At 38.9% G+C, this 11677-nt stretch overlaps 1 pseudogene; it reads right to left on the reverse strand.

The window, feature by feature from the left end:
- Positions 1-2698: 2698 nt before the first annotated feature.
- LOC147419066 (uncharacterized) lies at positions 2699-7318 on the reverse strand (annotated as a pseudogene).
- Positions 7319-11677: the final 4359 nt, after the last annotated feature.

Consider the following 11677-nt stretch of genomic DNA (forward strand, 5'->3'; position numbering starts at 1 on the left):
TATAATATATATTGAATTCACGTGTCTTTTTGTCCATTCTTGTTTATATGCTATACTTGAGAAATTTAAATTGTGTTTAATTGTCATCTCTTTCACTCCAAGCCAAAGGAGTCCTCAAAGGGCAGGTAGATCTTGCTCTTCTAACAAAGAAGCAGGAAGCGTGAATTACTACTCACTGAGGTTTAATTTGAAGCCGGCTTGAACTCCTCATCGCAGGAATCCATCCCCCTTTATGAGTCCTCTCTCTCTCTCTCTCTCTCTCTCTCTCTCTCTCTCTCTCTCTCTCTCTCTCTCTCTCTCTCTCTCTCTCTCTCTCTCTCTCTCTACAGGAATCCCTCCCCCTATTATCTATAGTATACATTATTATAACTTGTATATATTTTCTTCTCCATTCAATATTAATATTAAATTCTCGTGTGTTTTAATGCAGGTATGGATGATGATAAGTTTCTTTCTTCTTTGTCACCCCAAGTAGAGGAGGTGGTACGAGGAGCATCATCGCTTGACAATGGTCATAAGACCATTCTATCATTACAAGGATAAAATCCAAGCTTGGATTGTAGATAGCAATACCATACTTCAATTTTTAAAAAAAATCCCCAAAATGCTTGATCTTAGGTCCATGCTTGAAAAGGTAATGATAAGGATCAATGTGAAGCTAGGAATCTTTCTCCAAATTCCTAGTATATGGAAAAGTCCTGAGTTCCAAAATATATATCATGGTCACAATACCATGCATTCTTGTTTAAATTTTGGATTTCAATATCTAGAATTATAAATCTTTATGAAACGTCAAATCCATAACCCTTCAATATCTACAATGAATTCAAATCTCTTTCTTCAAGTGAAACGTCATACGTCAAATATCTGTGTGAAATATGATATGATGGATAGTATTCTCTCGACAGAAACATCATGTAGACTACAAGAGATTATGTGCACTTGTGATGCTTTTAGCGATGGAAATACATCGGGTTGTTAACTTCCCGGCGTCGCTAAGACCGTCACTTCAAGCGTCGCTATGGAAACGCCGCTATAACCATCGCTATAGGCGTCGCTATAGGCATCGCTATACACGTCTCTATATAGCAACATATATAGCAATGCCTATAGCGATGATTGCAGTTCTTCTGACGCTTATAGAGACGTTGCAGAACTTCATATAGAGACGCTTATAGCGACATTCGAGAGTGAAATTTTTTGGGTAGCAAGGCATTCATGCCCTGCCACCCATCAACCATATTGAACGTTTCCAAAATATAGTATACCTCAATGAATCCAAGATAAGAACAAATTCACCTTTGAAAGAAAGTGCAACGTATAGACCCAAAGTAGTCACCCACAAGTCAATATAACCATTAACTCCATCATGCATAGTATTGTCTACAGAATAAAGATACAAAACTGACAAAAGTGATTGGACGAAACTGAATTGACGACAGTAAATCAATGACAATTATACACATCATAGGCAAGACCACTTGATTGTTAAGCTTTGCAAGTGTAATAATTACAACACAATTGTCATTATTGAGAAAGTACATTGTTTTTCAATAGTTACAAAAAGATGTACACACGTCATCTCATTATACATGCTATGACAAAAGAAAACTAATGCTATTTGGATATGGCTAGAGTGATGTTGTCTAATCAGACATCTCATTACATCCAAGCGGTGTATCTATTGGATTCTGCCAAAAAATCAATAAGATTTTCTGTAAGTATAAACATATAGTTACAAAATAATCTATTTTCTTAGCTTATCATTAAAATACAACAAATGTAAAAGAGTAAAGTGAAATACTAACCATGCCACCGCAAGAACTGAGAATGTCCATCAGAGCGTTTAAGCCCTTTTTGCCTACGTACTCGTGCTCATACGTTGTGGGATCACGTCCGGTCATCGACCATTATTCAAAACATACAAAGAATACATTATGTTAGAATTTAAAAGTACAAATAGACATAAATACCAAACCTAAAGAGCAATGAAAAAACATTTACAAAATCGGCCTCAAATGATGCCCACCCGTCGCTCCCCAAGTGGTGCGAGCTCCCTGCCTCTACTCGCACTTTGACTTCCTCCTTGTGTTGATTCCACTTGTCAGGATTCTCGCATGCTGCTCGCTTCACATTCTTCCAATCTTCTTTAGCCAGCCAATTTGGTCTTGTGTTGCATTTATTTGATCAAATAATGCAATTTATATCGAATAACTCGTCATTATTCGTGTATTATCGTAAAATACATGGTATTTTTGGATAATTTATAATCTATCGATTGATAAACTATTGATCGATATTGTATCAATCAATAAACTATCTATCCATACAATATCGACTGATACGTTATATTTATATAAAAAAACGCACGTCGTTGTTCGATATGTTTTTGATCGATCTCAATTTTGGAGCTTTCTAGTTGTCTACAGCTCACACTCTCTACGTCATACTCTCGAGACACATTGTATTCTCTCTATGTTTAAGGCGATGGATTTGTTTTGGAGTTGCTAATTGATGAATTTGTTGAGAGTCAAGCAATGTCTTTTTATTTGATTGCCAAGCAATATCCTCAATACTTGCGTTTATGCCAATTCTCTTCAATACTTGGCTTTAATGCTACTAAATAAAAAAAGTGAGATATATAGCTCAATAAGGAGCTATAGTGAGAAAAAATGAGATACATTATCATGAAAGATGTTTACATTTCGCCATCTACCATAGGCACTAGGTCATCAACCTCTTCATTGTCTGAACATTCTGTAGACAGTTCCCACTCCATCTCATCGTCGGTACATCTCTGTTCCGCCACAATTTTATGCGTTTGAAGCACTTCAAAGTGTACTTCGGTCACACATGTGGCTGTCTTTGTGGGTGCATGAAAGAGATGCATGTTACAAAAGACGTACACAAGGTGTGCGGCATGAGCAGGACTTAAGTAATTTCTTCACTTTGAGTGAACAAAGTCATACGAAGACCAATTGCGCTCACAACTACCACTGGATGCCACGACCGAAAGCACCCTAGTTGCCATGTGTTGTAACTCAACTACGTCTCCTCCATATTCTTTCCACCATACTCGGACTGAAATGTTTTTACGCTATTAAGAACCCAAGGATCTCCAAAAGTTCCTTCCCTATTGGCATAATCCACCCCCTGCTGAAATGCATCCATGCCACCATCGCCTTGCAACAACTGCGAGCAGATATTTCTAAAGTCTCTCATCACCTCTTTGTTGGAGGCTTGTCGGTTCATCTGGAACTTTGGATCCAATACAAATGCAGCACCATGCAATGGTGTGTGCATTTGAGCCCATTGTTTTTCCACAAGATGCACGACCTGTGATCTCTTGCACTGTAGTGGCTGTATTCTTTGGTTTGACACAACGCCTCAGACATGATCCAATAAACCTTACCAATGACAAACTTATCTGTGTCGACAACCCTTAGTAGTTCCACATAGGGCTTAGTAACCCCAACAAGTTTGTCAATGTTCCGCCAAAAGAGAGGAGATTGCACCAAGGACACACATTTTTGAGCTGCTTCATGATGGCTTGGATACTTGCTGAGCCAAGCCTCCCAATGGAGATCTGCAATAGTTTCTGTAAGAGCCGCTCGCACTTCAATGAGATTATTTAAAGGGGAAATTACCAAAATACCCCTCTAATTTGAGGAAATTCCCAAAATACCCCTCAAATTTCAAAAATTCCCAAAATGCCCCTGATATTTTGTCATAAATTCCCAAAATGCCCTTCAAATTTTCCAAAATTCCCAAAATACCCCTAGTTGTGAGACTAAATTTCTCGAAAAATAAATTTTTCTTTAGGTCTGTCGTACAAGATGCTAAAACTACTATTTGAGTTGGTTACGTAGGCTTTGGAGATGAATTGCTTCATTATTTTTAGACATAATTGCCTTTTTTGCGATGGTAATTGGTGACAAGAAGAGTGATTGTCTGTCGTACAAGATGCTAAAACTACACTAACTACTATTTGAGTTGGTTACGTAGGCTTTGGAGATGAATTGCTTCATTATTTTTAGACATAATTGCCTTTTTTGCGATGGTAATTGGTGACAAATTACATGCTGAGCACTCAAAAACGGATCTCAATTGTCAAAAACAAATGAAGATTAGAAAATCTTGAACATTCCAACCAAAATAGATACAAGGGTATTTTGGGAATTTCCTCAAATTAGAGGGGTATTTTGGTAATTTTCCCTTATTTAAAACATAGTATGATGTAACGAACCGTGTTGCACAATAAATTTGAAGTACTTTTTTCGGAGACTTGGAACGAAATAAAGCATATGTAAACTGATGTTCCCGTATAAACTTGACTATGTGATTGGCATCAATAAGAACCTGTTTTATGAATGATAAGTTGCCCATATCCTTTAGGAGTAAATTCAGGGTGTGAGCTGCACATCCAATCCATGTAATTTTTGAGTAATTTTCCATAATGGCTAAACCTGCTCCTTTGTAGTTTGAAGCATTATCTGTAACAATAGCTATCACATTCTTCGGTCCACCCAGGCGAGCAATAGCTTGCTCATATACCTTTGTCAACTAGAGAGATGTCTTCTCTTTCAATGAGGTATCAATGGCCTCCAAAAACATTGCACCTTTGGGACAAATTACCATGACATTAGTCAATGGTTTTTCCTGACAGCTGGTCCATCCATCAAGGGCTATGGTACAGCCAAACGCTGGAACAAATTCAAGCACTGTTCGCCTGAGAATCGCTTATGTACTGCTCTTGACTTTGTCAACATAGTTTGTTCACATTTTATTATAATCGGGATAGATAAATCCTTTTTTTTATAGTTGACATTAGGCCGGGCATCTTTGAAAATAGGATTTCTTATGACATTAAATGGGATTCCACAAGCCATGAAGGCTTGTGTCCACGTTAGATGCAATTCAAGCATGTCATGTTGAGTGAATGATGCCTGTAGAGTCCCAGGCGTACTGGCTCTGTTGGATGTCCCGGGACTAGCATCTATCCCTCCCATGGCACCATTTGGAAAACTGTAAGGATTTTGAGGTGTTCGGGTTGTTCCCATTGAAGGTTCTTGGTTAGCTCGCATGTATTCTTGATCTACACTCACTTCTTCCATGTTGACAGATGACGCACTTGTCATACCCTTCTGTCTCTTAGGAAGAAGTCCTGCCTGTTTGCATTTCTTTACATACCTTGCAAAGTGGACCCATATGTCGTTAGGTGGTGCTCCAATTCTTTCACATTGGGACTAGTGTCGAATAAATGTTCTTTGCTACGAGTTGCATTGCCGTGCCACTTATGCCCACAATGTTTGCATTCCAAAAATGAAATTGTTTTGCCTCTCTCTTTTTCCTCCACATACGACCACTCTTTTCCTCGCACGATTCTTTTTTACTTCAACAAAATATATCCTACAATCAATAGATACACTATGATTATAATTTTTCACCATCCATAAGAAGAGGGGTAATTGCTATTTAGTTATCTTAATCATATGTACAAGCTAAGGAAGGATACAAATATACTAAGAATCCTTGATCAAAGGCACTAGATAAAGGAGATGGCCTATATCAATTATAGGAGTCTAAAAGTAGATAAAAGGTTATATATATGATTTGCTAAATTATAATGATGAATGAATAGTGTTAAGATAATATTTTAGGGAAGATCACCAATGGATATATCATTCTTGGCTACTAGGTGGTAAAGAGCGTTTGCTCAAGACAACCTAGATGAGCGATGGATTCATCTCACATTCCACTATCTATGTCTCTTGGAGGTAGGAGCTACTGATCAAACACAACCAATCAACCCTAAAATAAATGGGGTCTCTAATTTCTATATCAACATAGAGGTAAGAGCATGAGATAACATCCATGAGACTCCCAAGTACTATGCATGACTAATATTCACTAGGAGGTAAGAGCTTTCGCTCGATCACAACCTAGTGAATTCTATAGGTAATCCACCATATTCACTTGGAAACCTCACTTGGAGGTAAGAGAATCATCTCATAACAACCAAGAGGCACTAAGTGGACATATTCTATGCAGCCAAGTGAATCCTACTTCATACCTTAAACCTCATTTGGAAGTAAGAGAATCATCTGATAACAATCAAGAGACACTAAGTGGACCTATTCTATGTCTATATGGAGGTAAGAACATTTATTCATGACAATCAAAAGACCCTACATGTATGTGTATATGTTCCAAATGTATGAACTCACTATTATTTGTGCACATATTATCGCTATGATAGATTTTAACCATCAAATATCACTTTTAGTATCTCTTCTAAACCAAATAGATCTAAGAGTATAGCTTCTAATGTTTAGAATTATACATTCGCACTATAGCTAGTAAAGTAACCTCTAATGCGTACAATTATTTATTTATCTATTCTGATTTATTTATTTACTTAGTAAAAGTATAGTCTCTATTGCTTAAAGTAATTTATTTAATCTTAGCAATAGAGTTAAAGAATAACTTCTATTGTTAAGAATTATAGGTGATTCAAATCTATATCATTATTTTATACATTAAAAATAATATTTTCTTAAAAAATCAAAGATTTTTTAAGTTGACAACTCAACCTTTCTATGTTGTAGGTAACCTGACAGTTTGGTGAAGGGAATTGTAGCTAAAACACCCAAATTTGGGCTTTATATACTACTATTATATCAATCAAAAACATATAGATTGATTTAAACTATCGATCAAAAGCCTATCAATTGATTAAGTATTGTTGATAGTTTATCGATCGATATGTAAGCAATAAAATGTTTTTTTGAAAAATGCTGACGTGGTAATGAATAATACGCACGGATAAATCTTTAGAACGTATTAGTTGACCATTATTCCCGAATAAAATGAATGTCGAATAATAAATCATGCAACCCAGATGTGGTCTGTTCCACCCATTCTTTATTGCCTTTTGTACTTCAAAACGCTTGTGCTTCTAGTATTTACACATTCGAACCTTCATCAGGTCTTCATTGAAGCGCTCATCCCGACTTGACACAGGAAACTCATCATGCATCATACTGATGACTCTGTCTTTTAATTCATTTGGCACTTCACTCCAGGTGTTTAGTATGTAGTGTTAAAACACTTGAGAGCAAAGACCGCGCATGCACAAGATCACCTTCTTGCCTTCGTCCTCCAAGATGATGCCACTGCTGATGTCAACCGAGTACGGCAAGCCCTCTCGCCTGTGATGCGTGAACCTTGGTGTCTCGGTAGGGGTCTCGAGTGGTGTCTTGGTAGGGGTCTCGAGTGGTGTCTCTAGTGGCATCTCTATGGAGGTATGGATGTCCATTGTCTCATCTAGAGTCTGGGCCCCGAAACGAGGACTGGCAACTCGGGTAACTCTCGGAGGAGTAGCTAGTGGTGTGTAGCCAGGAACGGCCAATAGCCGCGCAAAACCTGGCATAGATGGTAATGTCGTGGTTGGTGTGGGGGTGGGCAAAGAAGGCGAAGGTAAGGAGCGTCGTCGAACACGAGGCGGTGTTGAGGCATCGGCGATGGCATCCCCACAACAACCGCCGCTGCCACCACTAGAGCATCGGTGCGTAGAAGTGTGTGAAGATCGGTTGATTTTAGGCTCTAGAGATTTCATCATCTTCTTCTCAACACCGAGATTGCACATGACAATCTCATATATACGCTCATCATATATGGTTCGCCATAGCATGTCTCGGGATTTATCAAATCTGTCTAGCCACTCTCCAATGTAAACTAGGGACTCTGATACCAGCCAACCTTCTCCCATGCTACCCTCCAGGCATGCCTTCTGACGCACATATCCCTTGAGCGTTTTCATGAAACATTCTAAAAAGAACATCCATATGGAATGTACTGTGCGAGCTATCTCCACCTCATCAACTATGTGAACAAGAAGATGCACCTAAATGGTTAGCATGGTAGTAGGAAAGTGTTTCTCAAACATGCACACTACTTCTGCAATGTTTAGTTTGGTAAATGGTATGGAGTCTACATTGACCTCCTTTTGTGAGATCCATTGTACCAACTTTGTAAGTTTGTAGATTGTGGTACGGACATCAGGAGACAAACAATCCTCAATGGCCACTACTAAAATAAATTGAAAAACACGTCTAGCAATGATAATAAAGTCCACAAACGAATTTGTTACAAAATTTTCCACTATGATAGATTCCACTTTAAACATACCTGACACATTTTATGCTAGTTGTGTGACTTGACTTCAAACTAGTAAGCTTTCCTTCTTTAGTGAAACATGTTTGGAGCGAGTGCATTATGCCAGTGGGGGTCCGCACAGATTGAATGGTCCCTTTTACTTTGCATTCTTGGGCTTCTATCAAGATCCATGGCGCTTTAGGAAGTTTTATTGATCCATCGGGTGCTGTCTACGACCAATATTACTCCATACGATCCACATTTCTAGGTCAACTCTAGCTCCCAAAGTATCTTTCTTTCCAGTTAGATGGTCCCACATCAGATTACCCACGTTCTTGAATATGTGCATTGGATCGAGCAAGTGATTGATCATGAGTATGGGCCAATATGGTAACTCGCACCATAAAGAGAGTTTCTTCATCCCTAGGAACAAACCATCATCACACATCTCCTTCTGCTCTAACCATGCTTGTGCAGACATCCTCAGTGGCTCTCTTCCCAAAAAATCGTCGTGCAACTCATGATTCTCTAGAAGATATGCATGATGATTTGCGTAGATTTGCTTCTTTAGTGAGGACACCCGACGTGCATTAAGTCTAGGTCCACATGTGACACATGCTCTGTATCTTCTTGTTTGAATCCCTGCATGTATACACATGACAATAGATAAGCTTAAGACAAACCAAGGTTTATAGTGTTTGAGTTTGAGTATAAACCACCTGAGAATTCTGTTAGTCCGAGATAGTCATGCATAGTCCACATTAGAATGCCTCTGATCAACGCATTCCGTCCACCTGTGTGTCGGCTCATATCCACCACTTCTATGCCAATCCACAATTGTTGTAGCTCTTCCAATAGTGGCCGAAATAGGTGCCCCTTCTTGGTAGTATACCACGGGGAATGTAGTAGTTGACAATGACAATGGGACATACACTGTAAGAACCAGCAAAAAAAAATATGGTATACTTGTGTAAGTAATCTATCAGATCATTATACATCTAGAGTTTTTTATTGAAGTAATACATTGTAATAGATTACCTGAAAAGCAGTGTGACGCTAGTGTCATCCATCCAAACTTTGCCTGCACGTTGAGAAGAACCAGGAGCGCCTTCAATCTAGACACACGTGCTCCATCATACATTGGCGTATCGGCTTCAATTTTCATATCATCATAGATAAGCCTTTTTTAATCCATGATCGTCTCGATCATTTCATTGATCTTGGGCTCAAACATAACCTCGTTGGGAATGTGGTCTGCATGATCATCCTTCGAGTTGTCTAAGGCTACATCTTGTGGCCTTACGTACGCTTGTTGAACAAAGCGCCTGCGATCGAACATGTCTTTTGGGTTGCAAGATTGCTGCCTGCTGGCCAGAGTCGGAGTCTGACGAGTTATAATTAGCAACAAATCGATATATAATAGATGGATCAAAGTTGCCAAATTTGCGAAGGTGTTGCAAACAAACGCGTCTTGTCAGCATGTTTGCATTGATTATACGGACATAAGATCCTTGCTGAGAGATAGGTGTTTCGGTTTCACCACTCATATGACTGTAAAGACCTTATAACCTGGAAATAAATTTTATCTTCTATCGGCATCCTCCGTCTTTTATCTCTCTCTCTCTCTCTCTCTCTCTCTCTCTCTCTCTCTCTCTCTCTCTCTCTCTCTCCAACAAAAAACGCAACCGTTTTTTGACCTAGTAGACAACAATTCACTCTTTTGATCATAACTTCTTTATCTGAACTCCGATTTGGGTGATCTATAGCCTCAATCGAAGAGCACAAATCCCTCTACGCATTCATGTAAAGTTATAATTTTTTAGAGTTATGAAAGGCGTTTTTGTAACAGCATTTCTGAACGAACAGTTTTAAGAAAATTGGCTCTCATCTCTTATTTTACATACAATGTCTTCTGGCACTCGCAAGGGTTCTTCTTCTTCAACAAGGTCCACAACCATTGTGGAAAATGATCCAAGATCTCCTAAGTGTGGAGAGAGCAACACAACCACCCAGCCAACGACATCGAAAACCATGATCATGGCATACTTGGTATCATTACAAGAGACCGTAAACAAAGAAGGTGAAGACTTACGAGCACTTGCAATGGAGAATGGCACACTAAGGGTACTTGTGGTTGAGAATGAGAATCTCAAGAGGAAACTTGAGATGCAAACAATATGTTTGATGCAACTTGAAGAGGAAATCAAGGAATGTAAATGCTCTCTTGTGGACTTGAGAGGAAATCAAGGAATGTAAATGCTCTCTTGTGGACTTGAGAGGAAATCAAGGAATGTAAATGCTCTCTTGTGGACTTGAATGCTTTGAAGGAGAGGATGAGCAAAGTAGAGCATGACCATGTATTGAAAGAGGAGAAATTTGACACCATGAGCCGGGATGTATGCGACATGAAAAATGTATGCACAAACAAGTCTTGGGCTGATGTATGTGGTAGCAATGTGGTTGCTAATTCCTTACTCATGCAAGATATGGCTCAAACAAAGAATGTTGAGAATGTGGATGTGGAGGAGTTGAAGGATTGGGAGCGACGTTCCTAGAACATTGTTATTTGTGGAATTCCCAAAGAGAAGCTAGAGACACCTCCTTCTCTTGCCATTGTTATTGAAGATTTCTTCAAAACCCACTTTGGCATGTCCGGAGTTATGGTCTATGGAGCACATAGAGTGGGTAAGCAAGGAGCTCCTCGCTCATGAGAACAGCCAATTGTATACACCATGCCGATGAGACCAAACAAAATATTATCCTTGATCATAGTTGGATCTATTTGAGAGATACAAAATGTTTTGTGTGTGAAGATCGCTCTATTGAGCAACAAAATATGCATCGCAAGGCATATGAAGAAATGAATAAGAAACGAGGAGATCTCTCATGAAGAAATGTGCCCAAGGAGGAGGCAAGTCCCTCGAGCAAATAGAGATGCGTGACCTATGAGAACAAGTTACAATTGAAAATATGCTTTTGGAATTGAAATGGATACCCATGGAATGCGGAGGTTGGTATTGATGAACTAACAAGCAAAGCCGATGTTGTACTCCTTGTTGAAACTTGGGAGCATGATACAAAAAGGATTAACGGCTTGGAGAACTACAATGTACATTCATTGATGTGGTCAAATAATCTTAAGCAACAAAGAGGACAAGGAGGAGTAGCATGTATGGTTAAGAAAGGATTGGAAGATTTTGTATCAATTGTGAAAGATGACAAGTACAAACGTTATGTTGACACCAAAAAGAGCACCCATTTTCGCAGCCGGTTGCTACATCCCTCATCATGATTCTCCCTTTTATGCTTGCATGAATAGAGATCAGCCATTTTTTGATTTAGAGGAGGACATTACTTTTTTCAAAGGTGAAGGTGATGTTATTGTATTTGGGGATATGAATGCTCGCACAAAAACATTGCAACATGATACTCAACAATTTGATATGCCATACATTTCAAGGGAGTTGGAGGAAGTTCACTTGTATTATCGTTCTTCAATGGATGAGAAAGAGCCGCATCA

Source organism: Adiantum capillus-veneris, chromosome 29 (assembly GCF_014529385.1).
Source record: "Adiantum capillus-veneris isolate H3 chromosome 29, ASM1452938v2, whole genome shotgun sequence".
NCBI classification, from domain to species: Eukaryota; Viridiplantae; Streptophyta; class Polypodiopsida; order Polypodiales; family Pteridaceae; genus Adiantum; species Adiantum capillus-veneris.